Source organism: Euprymna scolopes, chromosome 25, assembly GCF_053919585.1.
Source record: "Euprymna scolopes isolate OS-2025 chromosome 25, ASM5391958v1, whole genome shotgun sequence".
Classification (NCBI taxonomy): domain Eukaryota; kingdom Metazoa; phylum Mollusca; class Cephalopoda; order Sepiida; family Sepiolidae; genus Euprymna; species Euprymna scolopes.
Genome location: NC_136506.1, coordinates 32,402,130 through 32,417,772, shown reverse-complemented (window position 1 = coordinate 32,417,772; position 15,643 = coordinate 32,402,130). Strand labels below are relative to the sequence as shown.

At 40.1% G+C, this 15,643-nt stretch overlaps 1 pseudogene; it reads right to left on the bottom strand.

Annotated features, from left to right (window-relative positions):
* Positions 1–15,308: 15,308 nt before the first annotated feature.
* Positions 15,309–15,442, bottom strand: LOC145247691 (U2 spliceosomal RNA; annotated as a pseudogene).
* Between the last annotated feature and the right edge of the window lie 201 nt (positions 15,443–15,643).

The window sequence follows — 15,643 nt, the reverse complement described above, 5'->3', positions numbered from 1 at the left end:
GGAGCACAGATGTTCTGTTTGCTCTGTGGTCTGTAAATCAGGTGGAGGCCTAAAGCGTCATATGAACGTCCACAGTAGAGCAACACCAGTTGGCATCCCTCAATCTCAGCTAAAGTGTGACCTCTGCAACAGACTGAGTAAGAGCAGAGCTGGTCTGAAGAGCCACCTTCGTTCCCACAGTAGATAGAAATTGATGCATCTTGATCACATCTTCACGTGTATATATGCATGTGTGTATAAATGTATATATATATATATATATATATAATAAAAAACAAATAAAAAATCAAAATAAAATAAATAAATAAAAATAAATAAAATAATGATTTTAAAATTATAAAACGTATTAAATGGAACAACAAAAACAATTTTTTTTAAAAAAACAATATTTCAACAGTACATGGAAATGGATGAATAATCAACAATAAAGCAAGGGAAAGATGGTTTTCTTCTGTCAGGAAGTAACAATCGCCATATATATATATATATATATATATATATATATATATATATATATATATATATATATATATATATATATATACGAGTTCGACAGAAACATTCCTGAGTTCGACAAAACACACTTGAATAAGGTCGGAGGTTAGATCGACCGAAACGTTCGGAAAATGACAGTGAAGATGAGAACAGTAGTCTGAAGAATCCAAATAATACGAATTATATATATATATATATATATATATATATATATATATATATATATAGGCACCGCCAAACTGGGGGAGGGCAGGTAAGTACTTTTTGAGGGACCGTCTTTTTAAAAATCTACCAAAAATCAGGTAATTATCCAATCAATACGAAATTTTCAGTTTTGAGGGGGTTCCAAATATGCTTAAAATAATCATCTGAAACTGAACAAAACATATTATGTTGTTGTAAGGGACGGGATTATAGATCAAAAAAAAAACTTGTTTGCATACCTTATTTTATGTCTGAATATCAAAACTTCGATTGTGTTTAATTATCCTGCTTTTGAGTTTTGAAGTGTGATTCGGTGAATATGTTAAGTAAAATAATCAATTTAAGTTAAGCAAAACAACAAAATTTTTCTAATATTTATACGAAAAAAGCCATTTTAAAATCTTTGGTAAATAAATTAACAATTTCTTTTTAGCGAGCCGAATAATGCATGACCATTATTAAACAGGGCATGCTTTGAAGAATCGATACAAAAAAAAAAATTCGATAAATATTGTGCCCTTTGTGTTAAAAATATCATTATTTTTTCGATCAAGTTTGAAAACGTTTGCCGCCTTTCGACTACGGTGGACCAAACGCGCTGAAATATTTTTTTTTATTCTGCTTTAAATTGCCCCCCTCCCCATTTTGGAGAGCCTGGCCCCCACACACATACACATTAAAAACTAAACTCATACAAATGGCCAGCCTCAGCGTTAATAATATATTGAAATTTTCGTCACTGAAAAATAAGGGTTTCTTTTTTGCATTTTTGGTCTTCCGTAGTTTGCTTTTTATCACAAATGTAAACAGTAATCAAATCGACTCGAAGTAACTGGTTGCCTATATGAATAAGTGGAATTATTTGAAATCCAGGTACTTATATTATAATATTTTTGCATATTCTCATAGAAAATCACCCTAAATCTTAGACAAGAAATAAACAAATTAATTCTTTCAAAACCCTTTTTTTTTTTAACTATTTATGTACGTTTTTTTGTGCAAAACAAAAAACGCAAATTGTTAACTTTTGGAGAAAATTTAACATTTAAAATTTAATTAAAAATAGTAGAAAAAGTTTTACCTTATTCTGCTTTCTATATGATAAAATTCAGGGTTTTATCTTTCTGGAAAAAAAAAAGTTACTCAGAAATAATGGATTTTAATAAATGTAATTTCGTTTTAAAAAACAACAACAACTTGATTTTTCGGCCATTTTTGGCTGTGCCTAATATATATATATATATATATATATATATATATATATATATATATATATATATATATATATATATATATATTAGGTTGGTGCAAAAATAATGTGGTTTTTGACATAGATACACCTGAAGAAGGTCGGGGTTACATCTACCGAAACGTTTGGAAAATGACACTGAAGATGAGAACAGTAGTCCGAAGAATCGAAATGATATTGAATTATTTTTTCTTCCTTTTTTTTTTTTTTTTTTAGATATGTCCATTTTTCATATCCATTCAGAATGTCGCACTCTCCGTTCTTTTCAAGAACGTCATATTATAATTTTGTATATCCATAAAAACTGTTTATGTTCCACCCTTTTTTCAATCTGTTGTTTGTTTACATTAGTGTTTTGTTTTCTTTGTCTATCGATTTGATGAACGTCCTGAAATTTGCAAAGTTAGAAAAACCAGCCAACCGTGCGTGAGGTGAGGATGCCTCGGTCACTGTAGTTCAGAGTTAGTGTATTGCAACGCTCGGAAGTCATGGCATGTTTTAAATACCAAAATTAATGAAAAAAAAAATCAAAGATCGACCATACAGGCATTTATATATGAAAACCAGATTTTTGTAATAACAGGGGCGTGCAATGAAAATAAAAGCAATTTTTCAACAAAATAAAAATAAATAAATAATAATAATAATAATAACAACAACAACAACAACAACAGCAACAAAAACAACAACCGTGAATTTAAGATTCGAATTATAATTTAAGTTAGAAAATTTATAATAATAATATTAATAATAATAACTAGCGAGAGAACTAAAAGGAATGTAGAAGATGGGGAAAGTCAAAATAACACTACTTATTGTAGAACAATACTGAAAAACTTTGAAAAAAAATGGAGAGATTAGAATCAGAGAGATGGGTGAGAAGATACAACGAATAAAAATAAGGAAGACAGCTAAAATATTAAGGAAAATCCTTGAATGCGGATACTAACACATATGAGATACTGGCACAAGCCGGAAATACAGAAATTGCTACAAATGTAAAACACAAGGGAATAACACATGGAATTAGGAAAACTGAAAATGTATAATTGTAACTTACCCCTCACACTGTTTTCTTTCTTGTGTGTGTTACCATAAACTGGCGCCACACCAAATAACTGAGGAGGGACAAGGAGAATGGAAAAGTCGAGGAGTAAAAGCAGATCTTCGTTGGTTGAGTGCAAAGAAAACTAGGACTTCGGGGACTCTTATTACCATCTAAATACCCCTGAATGATCACTTCCAATGAGAAATCAATGGAAAGCGGTTATTGCAATAACGCCTATCAATCTGCCAAGTTTATCAAAAGCGGTTGAGAGTACTGGAAATCTGGTTAGACTTGCTGTCACTCCGGCCCCAGAGAATACTACAACTTGTTCTCAAAGAGAAATCTTTGATGATGGCTTGTGTGATTACTCCTAAATAATAATAATAATAATAATAATAATAATAATAATAACTAGTGGGACCTGTGGAAATTCCACAGCAGCATTTTTCATATGTAATATATTGTTGCTGGACATGCTGTGAGCGTTCTGCTCAGCATGAATGAAGGCACAATCATATTATTTTACTTTTTTTATTAAAACTGTATCGCTCCCTTACTAAAATAATAACTTTGATATATTTCCTGGACTGATTATTTCATTACAAACACACACATCAATCAACTCACATTTCATCATATTTCGTAATTCTTGGATATGTTACTCATTACAAGCACACCAGTAAATTAACTCACATTTTATCATTTTTCATAATTATTGAATATGTTACTATGTTCGACAATAATTTTTCATAATTTGTCTCCACATTATCGCCCCCCCCTTTACTAAAATATTAAATTTTATATATTGTATCGGCTGATAAAACACAACCATCAATTAGCTCACATTTCATCATTTTTAATAATTCTTGGATATGGTACTAATTTTGACAATAATTTTTCATCCTTTAAACTCACCATATCGCACACCTTACTAAAATAATAACTTTGATATATTGTCTAGGCTGATTATTCTATTACAAACACGCACATCACTCAACTTACATTTCATCATATTTCGTAATTCTTGGATATGTTACTAATTTCGAGAATATTTTTTTATAATTTAAACCAACGTTGTCGCCCAACCTTACTAAAATAATAACTTTGATACATTTGCTGGGCTGATTATTTCATTACAAACACACTAATCAATTAACCTTCATTTCATCATTTTTCATAATTCTTGAGTATGTTACTAATTTCGACAATAATTGTTCATAATTTATACCCACATTATCGCCCCCTCCTTAATAAAATAATAACTTTGAAATATTGTCTGGGCTTATTATTTTATTACAAACACACTAATGCATGAAATCACATCTAATCATTTTTCATAATTCTTGTATATGTTACTTATTTCGACAATCATTTTTCATGTTAACCCACATTCTTGCCCTTCCCTCTTTACTAAATAATAACTTTGATATATTGTCTAGGCTGATTATTGCCTTACAAACACACCAATCAAGTAACTAATATTTCATCATTTTTTCGTAATTCTTGGATATGTTACTAATTTCGACAATAATTTTTCATAATTTAAGCCCTCCTTATCTCTTTCCCCCTTTACTTATATAATAACTTTGATATATTATCTAGGCTGATTAATTTATTATAAACACACCAATCAATTAAATCACATTTCGTCATTTTCGTAATTCTTGGATATGTTCCTAATTTCGACAATAATTTTTTATAATTTAAGCCATCCTCGTCACCCTCTCTTACTAAAAAATTACTTTGATATATTGTGTGGGCTGATTATTTCATAAAAAACACAACTATCAATTAACTCACACTTAATCATTTTTCTTAATTCTTGGATATGTTACTCATTTCGACAATTGCTTTTAATATTTTTAACCCACATTATCAACCCCCTACTACTAAAATAATAACTTTGATATATATTATCTGGGATGATTATTTCATTTCAAACACACCAATCAAGTAACTCATATTTTGTAATTTTTCATAATTCTTTGATATATTACTAATGTCGACAATCATTTTTCATCATTTTAACCCACATCATCGCCGCACTTACTAAAATAATAACTTTGGTATATTGTCTGGTCTGATTATTTCATTGCAAACACACTAATGCATCAAATAACATATTACATTTTTCATAATTCTTGGATATGTTACTAATTTCGACAATTATTTTTCATAATTTAAACCATCCTTATCGCCCTCTCTTACTAACATAATTACTTTGATATATTTCCTGGGCTGATTATTTTATTATAAACACACAATCGATTAATTCACATTTAATCGTTGTTCATAATCCTGTATATGTTACTAATTTCGACAATAATTTTTATAATTAAAAACCCACATTATGCTTCTCCCTCCTACTTATATAATATATTTGATATATTGTCTGGGCTTATTATATCATTAAAAAACACCAATCAAGTAACTCACATTTGATCATTTTTAATAATTCTTGGATACGTTACTAATTTTGGCAATAATTTTTATAACTTTAACCCACTATGTCGCTTCCCCTTACTTAAATAATAACTTTGATGTATTTCATTACAAACAAATCAATCAATTCTGGGTATTCTCATAGTATATATGTTTCACCTATCTTATCCAATCCCGGGTGACGCCGCATATTCTGCTAATATATATCATTCACCTATCTCATTCGATCCCGGGCGACGCTGGGTATTTTGCTACTATATGTTTTCGACCTATCTCATTCAATACTGGGCGACGCTTTCTGATAGTATATATTGGCACATCTCATTCAATCCCGGGACTGACTTCATATCCCCAACCCACTGCTAAAAATATACATGAAATAATGTAATGTCTAGATACTAAACTGTTTCCACCATTTCTGGAACTGACTTATAATCCCCAACACACTGTTGAAAATATACATGAAATGAAGTAATGTATAAATCGTAAACTTTTTCAGCCATTTCCGGGACCAACTTCTTAACTCTCATCCTACTGTTAAAAATATACATTAAATAAAGTAATGTCCAAAACGTAAATGGTTGCAGTCATTTCCGGAACCGACTTCATATTTCCCACCCCAATGTTAAAAATATACATTAAATAAAGTAATGGGTAATGCGTAAATGGTTTCACCCATTTTCAGGACTGATTTAATATCCCCCACCCCACTGTTAAAAATATACATGAAATAAAGTAATGTTTAAATCGTAAACGGTTTGAGTAATTTCCGGGACTGACTACATATCCTGTAACCCACTGCTTAAAAAAACAAAAAAAAAAACGTTTTATTTAATCCATGAGGCTAGTAATAAACTAAATAAATCATAAAATGAAAATTACTTTCAGAATTCAAATCTGCATCAAACGAGGGATTGTAATGTCAGTATTAGATTATTAAATGAAGCTGAAATTAAACATGTTTTAAACATATCAAGCAATGTAACCATAGTCGCCATGCTATACATTGCTTGTTAGGTTTAACATTATTTACTTCCGACATTATATTATGTATTACGTAGATTTTTTTTATTTTTTTTTTCTGTCGGTGCTAATATTTATGTAAGTAATATCATTAAATAGCTTTTCGGGTCAAGATCAAAGCGTAATATCTGTTCTTCAGATGGTACACTTCAATTTCTTGTTCTCTGTCAGTGGAGGAGAAATCCTTCACGACTGAGATAATTTTTATTTTTGTTCCTTTTCTCCGCATTAAAAAACGACCCTGGTGTCTAACTCTGTCCCGCGGGGAGGTATTGTAAATAGGAACAACAACAAAAAAGAATCATCATCATTGTCATCATCATATTTGGTTAATACATTGTATGAGTTAGAAAATGTAATCTTCTTTATTTCTTGTCTTGTATATAATAAGAAACGCAATTTCCCCTCTGGATGAAACTACCTTATGTTGACAACAGATTGCACATGAAAAATTACTATGTTTACGTCATTAGCAATTACGTTATCTAGCTATAGACCGCAATTACATACACATTATTTCGTTATATTAAAAAATGACATTTAGTCTGAGGAGCGCCATGATCATCATTGTCCTAACCTAAAGAGGAACTAGCTAAAATCTCACCCTCATTTTACCGTCTACTCTTACATCATTCTACATCGCATTCTTTAATACTTTTTGCTACTTTTCCTGGGTGTTAACCGTCATTAACTGTCTACAGACTTCCAATACATATGCATATTCTTACCCCTTATATCTAACACATTTAATGCTTTCTCCCTTTGAAATATCCGGTGCAGCTGATTGGATAAGAAGTATTCACTATACAATTCCAGCATTTGGTCATTCCACCAAATAAATGAACAGTTATCAACTATAAAACACGCTGCCACTTTCAGTTCGGTGCTTAAAATATACTTGAAATAAAGTAATGTTTAAATCATAAACTGTTTCAGCAGCTTTTCGAAAGTAATACATAAAAACAATAACACGGTTATGGATTAGGCAACCATTGCTTCAACATGAATTTCTGAGTAGTATCAGTTTCAGCGTTCCAGTGACTTAAATTCCTCCTTTTTTGGTCTTGGTTAATGGAGGAAAATCTTTCATTACTGATACAATTTTTATTTTTATTATTGACCAGAGTGCCCTTTTTGGGGAGCTGGTTTCCCCCTAAATTTATAACCGACCTCATGTCCAATTCCGCCCTTGTTGGAAGGAAAGTAAACAAAAAAGAAATAATCAGAATGGACAGTTTCCAGGGCATTTTATAATTAATCAGAAGTGACATTTCTAGGGCATTTTGTAATTAAATCAGAAATAACTTTTTCCAGTTACTTTTTTAATATTAAAACTTTGTTACATTAAACATAGTACCTATTCACAATGTCTCCCCACGGGACGGATTTAGACAGCGGGGTCGTTTTTGAACGTGGAGAAAAAAATTGTCTTAGTCTTAAAGGATTTCTCTTCCACTGAGAGAGAAGAAATTGAAATGTAGCACCTTAAGAACAGATACTACACTTTGATCTTATTTATATATTTTATTATTTTCAAAAATTTGGACATACAATTTTGCAACTGCAACACACAAAAATTTTCAATAACAAAATTAGGCACAAGGCCCTATAAGAAATGGGAGGGTGAGGGTACAGGGTCTTTGTGACTAAAGTGACAAAAAGTGAATATTGAAGACTTTGGAGTCTTACTCTTGACTGGCAACATTTACCACAATACCTCATTCATTCTGTGGATCCTAATATAACTAATAAAACCCCAGTGTTATGGATAACATTGACATATTTACAAAAAGAAAAAGGTGTCTGTGTGTTGTGTATGCATTTTTTTATATATATATATATAAAATATATAATATTTTGTGTGTATGTGCATGTGTGAGAAAATAAAGTTCAATTTCATTAGAAAATAAAAAAAATTTTGAATTAAGAGTAAAAATGTTCGTGGAGTGGGGAAAGCTAATCAAAAATGTTCATATCAAAAATAAAAAATAAATTCTACTGGGTTGTTAGTGAGGCCCCCCCTTGTACTAATCTAGGTGACTAGACCCCCCCCCCCGTCACTGTTTTCTAGGGAACCGAAAACAAGCAGGGCGATCCCTAATGGGGATTGGGGAAGAAACCTTAATGGAAATGAGAGAAAATAAAGCAACAGGTGGAGGGGGTTGGAAGGTGACCTCTGAGAAGGGGGTTGACCGGGGATGTCAAAAAGCAAAGATGTGGCGCAAAGGGGATGGGCAGACTCAGAGATTCTCTAATACCAAAAAATAAAGTCAGGAACAGGATCTCATTTGTACCACCAGTCAAGAGTCTTCTTAAAATGACTTAGCTAGATTCTAAGCGGGATGGGTTCCGAAGGACCCAGCACCACCCGTACCATGCTTAAGGGGGGAACACGTATTGAAACTTGGCTCTTTGACGGATGCATAAACTAGTGCTGTGCACCCACCTCTTATTGAATTCCACTCTAGGCAACCTCCTCCAATCGCATCTGATCTTTACCTTAAGCAAATGTTTAAAGTAAACAATCAGATCCCGATCCGGAACAGATGTCCCTTTGCGGACCAACTTAAGGCGCGTGATCCAGATCACCATACGCGCTACTGCTAGGATCGCCAGGAAAACCATTGTTTCCTCCCTGGGGAACGGCAGTTCCATGTTGTAAACGAAATATCCTATGTCGAGATCGAGCGGCCTATCGCCATCGATGCAAGCCGTTACCTCTCCGACGTACTTCAATAGGGCCTGGATCCGGCTACAAGTGAAAAACGCATGCTCGGCCGATTCGAGTTTGTGTTCGTCGTAGCGCAGACACCAGGCCCTCGTTTGTTCTTTGTACTTGCTGAATTCGTCAAAGAGGGACAGTGCTTTTTGGACCAATCGCCAGGTCAGGGAGAATTCCGAGTTTGTCAGAAAATCCCGACCCGGCGCCCAACTCCATTGAGAGCGGATAACCTTCATCGACCAACCTAACCGCCTACAAAGAGGATCCTTCGCGGTACCCACCACTAACTCCCGATAAAGTCGCTTTCTAGGCTGTTCGAGGACACTGCTCCCCGGCAAAGCTCTAAGTGCACTCCGGCATTTGGCAAAGAATTTGGACTCCCCCCTCGGTTTACGACGACCTTCTACCGAGGTGTCGGGTTTGAAATTGGGAAACGAGTTCTCAACCGCAGGGTCCCAAGGAGCGTTCTCCTCTAGCAAACGATCCAGGAAAACCAATCTCTTGGCGTTTTTATGACACAAGAGACTGGGCTGACCCAGGCCTCCCTCGCTCAGACGTTGGACACAGACCTCTCTGCACACATAATGCTTATCCTCGTCCCACAGAAGTGAGTCAAGGCGCTTTTGTACATGGGTTAGGTGATGTGCAGGGAGAGGAAGTACAGACAATCAGTAAAGGATGAGTGGAAAGACGTATGTAGCACACGCCTCCGCCCGACCCTTCAAGGACAATTTCCTTCGAATCCAAGTCTTGACCGACGATTTGACCTTGCCATATACTTCCGACCAATTTTTCTCCAGCTGAAGTCCTGGTCCAAACCAGACACCGAGAATGCGGACCGGCCCATCGGTCCAGCTGAAGATACCTGAAAGTGAGTTTACCCCGGTCCAGGCCCCCAACCGCAGGCCGACAGACTTGCTGCGGTTGAAGACAGCCCCTGTGACTTCTTCGTATCGAGCGAGCGCCTCGACCACCGCTTGAACGTCCGTGGGGCAAGACACGAACACGGTGACGTCATCGGTGAACACGTAAACCCTGGCTCATGTGCCTCCAGGTAAAGCAATTCTGCGCAGGACTTTGTCCTGTATGATAGACCGTTGGTCTATCATACAGGACAAAGATCCACTTGCGGAAGTCCGAATTAAATCCGGCGGCCTCTAGCACAGATCCCAGGAACCGATGGTTGACCCTATCGAACGCCTTGGACTGATCTAAACTGATCACCGCGGCTTCAGTGTCGTCTTCTATTCCCTCTATAATCGAACGACTCAGATGAAGATTGTCTTGAATTGATCTCCCCTTCACAGCATAGCTCTGGTCTGGTTCGATCAAGTCAGCAATGACAACCTGCAAGCGATTCGCAAGAATCTTTGCCAAAATCTTTAACTCTGTGTTTAGCAGAGTCAAAGGCCTAAAGTCGTCAAAATTTTCCACCCCACCATGCCGTTGACCTTTCCTCAGCAATGTGATCACTCCCTTGGTAACCTGTCCAGGGATGGGACCCTGGGCAAACCAATGGTTGAACATATCCTTCAGAATAGGGACCAACATGGGCGACAGCCTCAAGTAAAACTCGTGGGGTAAACCATCAAGCCCCAGGGACTTGTTGTAGCCGACCTGCTTCAACACAGTAATGACCTCATGTTCCGTAACAAGACCATCAGAACTAGCTGCCTGAGCCGTCGTGAGGTGGGGTGAGTCAGCCAAATAGCTGCCAAACTCATCGACCCTGAGTCCGGGTAGTTGGGTGAAGCGCTCCGATAGATGCTCCTGAAACCCCTCGCAGATCTCCCGAGTCGATACTAGGGCACGTCCTTCCAGGTTATGTACTTTCCGAATGTACCCGTCTGAACCGCACCTTAGAGCAGCCTTACGCTCAACAGCATCAACATTAATAGCTTCGTTAGAGGCTTTCATTAACCTAGCTCTAACTACTTGACCTTCATACCGTTCGCTAGCCAAGCGGCTGAGGTCTTGTTTGGCTAATGCTATCTCTAAGGAGTCCCCTCCTCCACCGCCCGGGTCAGCTTATCCTCTAAACGCTTCTTTGCCTTAGCCTTATCTAGCGCGAGGCGTTGGCTGTACTGAACAGAGAAGCGTCTAATTTTGGCCTTAAGACTAACCCACCACTTACTCCCTGTAACCGCCCCCACTAAAGCCCGCTGAATTAACTCGGTACCCTTCAACCGGTAGTCCTCCAGCTCCAACAAGGTACTGTTAAACTTCCAGTATCTGGCTAGTTTAGGCTTAGCACTTAAGTTCAAACGGGCCATAACAAGTTTATGGTCCGAGTGTCCTAACAAGTGGAACGTGGGGCAAAATAGAAAGTCTATGTCGCCTCTTCTAACATCAGATCCAAGTAGGTACTCAAATGGGAAGGCACTACAGCATGCCACGTCCACATCTCCCGCCCTGGATGATCCAGATGGAATCTATCGACGTGATCGCACGAGGCCATCAGGTCAGACAGACTGCTGTCACACCACACCGACCCACTAGCCCCTCTGACCTTATCTATCTTGGAATCAAGGATTGCATTCCAATCACCCATTAGAACTAACATTCACCGACGCTGACAGGGTGCGACTCACTAGCAAGGAGATTCCACGACTATAAGTATTGCCATATGCTGAGTAAACATCGTAATCGTTTACCAGCACCTGGCAATCCTCGTTACAAACAAAGTGGGTCTCCTGGATAGCGGCAATATCTACCTTAAGACAAAAGGTCTCTCACAACGCGCGAGGCCTTGCTTCGACACCTGATGCCCCTCACATTAAAAGTGGCCAAGTTCAAAGACATGTTCACTTACCTCAAGCAGTGTCACAGACGGGTCTGTGAGGACGTAGAAGGCCTGGCCAAGGCTGCCGGTAAGTAAATCCGTAAAAGGCTGTCCATCCTTAGCCACGCCTCCCACATCTAGGGGAAAGGTTAGTTTTAACGCCCTGTAGAAGGAAGGATGACAGTAGATGGGGATTTTGCCTTCACACTGAAAGTTTATTTTTCTGAGCGAGGGGTGCTCCATGTCCACCAGCTGCTGGCCCTTTATGGCATCCCTCGCTGCCTCTAGCATATTCCAGAGGGCTTGAGTTCTGGGGTCTTTGTTCTCCCGAATAAAAGTTGTCAGCATCGGCGCGTCCTTGAAGTTGCTGGGGTTGGTAATGTTCTCTGCCCCGATGTGCACAAAGTTCCGGAGTTCTTGTACTGTGCTTTCTGCTTCCCTTTCAACTCCGGAACTGATAGCAGAGAGCCCGCTTCACATATCCTGTCTCCTGGCAGGAAGGGAAACTTCTTAATCCGTTCTGTACGGACTTTCGTAGTGGTGGCCAGGCCTTCTTTGGTAGTAGTAGGCGGAGGGGGAGGAGGAGGAGGAGGAAGAATAGGGGTAGGGGTGGTGACAGGACTTTGAGGAGTGTCCTGAGTTGGGGGATTGGGGTGATTTTCCATCCCCTTTACACTGTCTCCAGAGGGGTACCGGGATGACTTCTTGGGGGATCTTGGTGGGGAGGGTTTTTTTGGCTCTGGTTGAATGGGGGTTGGGGGTAGGGGGGTTTCATTGATGGTAATGTCCGGGGAGATAGCTTTGGTTCTCTGGCTCTTCTTCCTCCTCATCTTTCTCTCCTCCTTCGTAGTCTTTGTGACGGTGTTGCTGGTCGTTTCGGGTTGGTCGGCCTCTTCTTCAGATGCTCCCTCCTTCTCCTCTTGTAGCTTCCTCTTGCCAGAGGAAGAGGGTGCCTCCACTTCCATGGCCGAAATACTAGTGGCTTTTTCGGGATGGTCTTTGATCACCACTTGCTTGGGTAAGTTTTTGGAGGGTTTACCCTTCCTGGTGACCATCGACCATCCAGCCTCTGCTGCTGGGGTAGCCTGGGCCGCTGATGGCACTCTGGTTGGGACAGCCTCAGTCGTCGCCTTAGCTGCTGTTTTTTCCGGGGCCTTGGCCGGGGCTCTTTTTGGGCAGTCCTTGGCCATGTGTCCTTGTTTCTGACAATGCCAGCACTGTGGCTTTCTTCCCTCCACAATCACCGACATTGTCCACTTGTTGAACTTGAGCATCGCCGGAATTTTGTCAAATTCGGCTCTGTTCAGGACCATCTGTACCTTGTAATCACTGGTCAATACGTTGCGTTGGCCTTTGACTGGGGTTACCGCCTCAACGTCACCGTATTGGCTGAGTATGGCTCCCAGTTGTTTGGCCCCTATGTAACATATCGCTTTCTGCACGGTGACGTTGGCTCTTCTCTTGTTCAGGTACTCCGGCTGGATACGGATGTTTTTCCAGTTCCGGTCCGTCCTGGACAGTCTTTCAGCTTCTTCTTGGCTGGGGAGCAGCACGTCCCACATTACATAACTCCTTCTGCAGACGTATTTGGCCGAAATGTTTTGGTCGAGAAGGAGTTCAATCATGGTTTCCTTGCTGACTCCCGTGAGGCTCCTGGTTCTTAGGTCTGAAGTGATCAGGGAGAGAACACGTTTTCCAATTCATCGACTTGTCCAGGAAGGGGAAGGATGATGTTTCCCTTGGTGTACTCTTTATAAGTCAAGGAAAACAGTTCTCTGTAGCCTTCAGGTGTCAGCTGTTCTTCTTGGGATTGCGGACCCCATGCTGTGTTTTTGCCCTGCTTGGGTTTGGCTGGCTCCGTGTGCGGGCTTGCTGGCGCTGCTCCTTTAATGTTGGATTGGCCGGGTTTGGGGTCCACTTGGCTCATCTCAATGTTGGGGGAAAGCGCTGGCCAGTCTACTGATGCATTTGTATCTTGGCTGTGGCCAACCCCCTGGGTTACTTCCTTCTTCCTCTTAGAAGGCTGCTGAGTACGGCTTTTCTGGAGGCTTGGTGGTACCTCCCCTCCTGGGGGTGCGTCTCCGGCAGATGATGTAGAAGGTGTGGCGGCTGGGGGTGGTGCTGTTCCTGCCCGTTTGGTTTTGTCGGCATAGGCAGGTACGTTGCTGCTCCCTTCCTTTGCTACCTCCTTTTGGTCATTGCTCTCTTGGGGAAGGTTGGAGGGCGGATCGTTAGCTCCATTCCAGAAGAGTGAATGAATGGAGGCGATCGTGGCGAAGAACAGCTCCTCGGTATTGCTGCTCTCATCTTCCCTTTCCACCGAAGGGGAGTCGCCCTTTTGGGGAGCGGGACAGACTTGTTCTCTTGCTGTTTTCGATGGTTCTGGGTCTTTGGTTGACGCTGACTCAGAATCCACCGCTTTTTCCACACCCGGCATGTTGGGAAGGGCTTTTCCCAGCGGGTTGCCCTCATGGGGAGCAGTTGCACCGTTTCCGGATGCTGCAGGTGCATCTTGATGGGTCGCCACGGGCTGCGGCCCTACCCTGTCGATCTTGTGCAAGGTCGCCGCAGGCTGTGGCCCTACCTCGCATTCCGCCTTCTTAGGGGGAGAGGGCTTGGTTCCCTTCGTCGGCGATTCTTCCAGCGGTGCAATGTTGCGCATTTGGACTGGTATGGTCCACCTGCCTGGCATCGTGGTGGTAGCTCTGGCCGCTGACCCAGACCAAAGCGTAGTGGGGAGAAAGGAAAACCCAGGGGAATGGATGGGGTGGAGGGGGAGGAGCGGGCTTGGCAGAAATTAGAGTTTTGACCTCCCCTTACAGGGATGTTGGGTTAGCAGCTCGAATCCCCACGTGAGGGGGGAGAGCAGAGAAGAAAGATGCAGTGGGTGCTAGCAGGTCAGAGTGCCGCGTCGCAATTAAGAGAGAGAGGGGATAGACATCTCTGCCCACAGAGGGGAGCAGAAACGAAGCACCCGTCCTACCCCACGTCACCCTACCCACTAACTACCCCAACGGAAGCGAGAAAGTGAACCCTGTCTGCTCGATCCAATGGGAGAGCAGCGAAAATAGACAAAGTTTTGGCCTGGCAGGTCAGAGTGCTGCTCAGGCAATTAAGTGGTGAGAAAGTAGACCATCCTAGTCACGAGAGGTGAGATCGAAACGAAGAAAAACAACAAGAAAAAACAAACGAAAGCCGGTCACAACTACCAACTAGTGGTGCTGGTCCCGAAATTCCAGTCTCCCAGAAAAGGGGATCGGTTTTCGGGTCCAAGCTCCCACAAATGTGGAGTCGGTCCTTGAGGTCTTGACTCCCCAAAGGAGGGGGTCTGGTCCTTGCTAACGAAAGTTAGTATGCAAAAAAACACCTTAACCTAGCTCGAGAGCCTGGTGGTGGATCCCTTGAAAAAGAGCAAAAGTTTCGTGTCTGAGAACAGACACTACACTTTGATCTTAGCCAAAAGGCCAAGAAAGACAAATCATTTTTATTAGCTTTGCCTCAACAGCGGCATCAATTTTTTTTAAAATTTCAAGTGATGACAAGGTTTATTTGGAATATTCCACTTTCCTTTTTGGATGCACAGCATGATAACGGACGGAGCGATAAACGTAATAATAACCGATAATAACCGTGAATCTAAAATTTCAGTTAGAAACGTTTACTTTTTTCGTCTGCTAT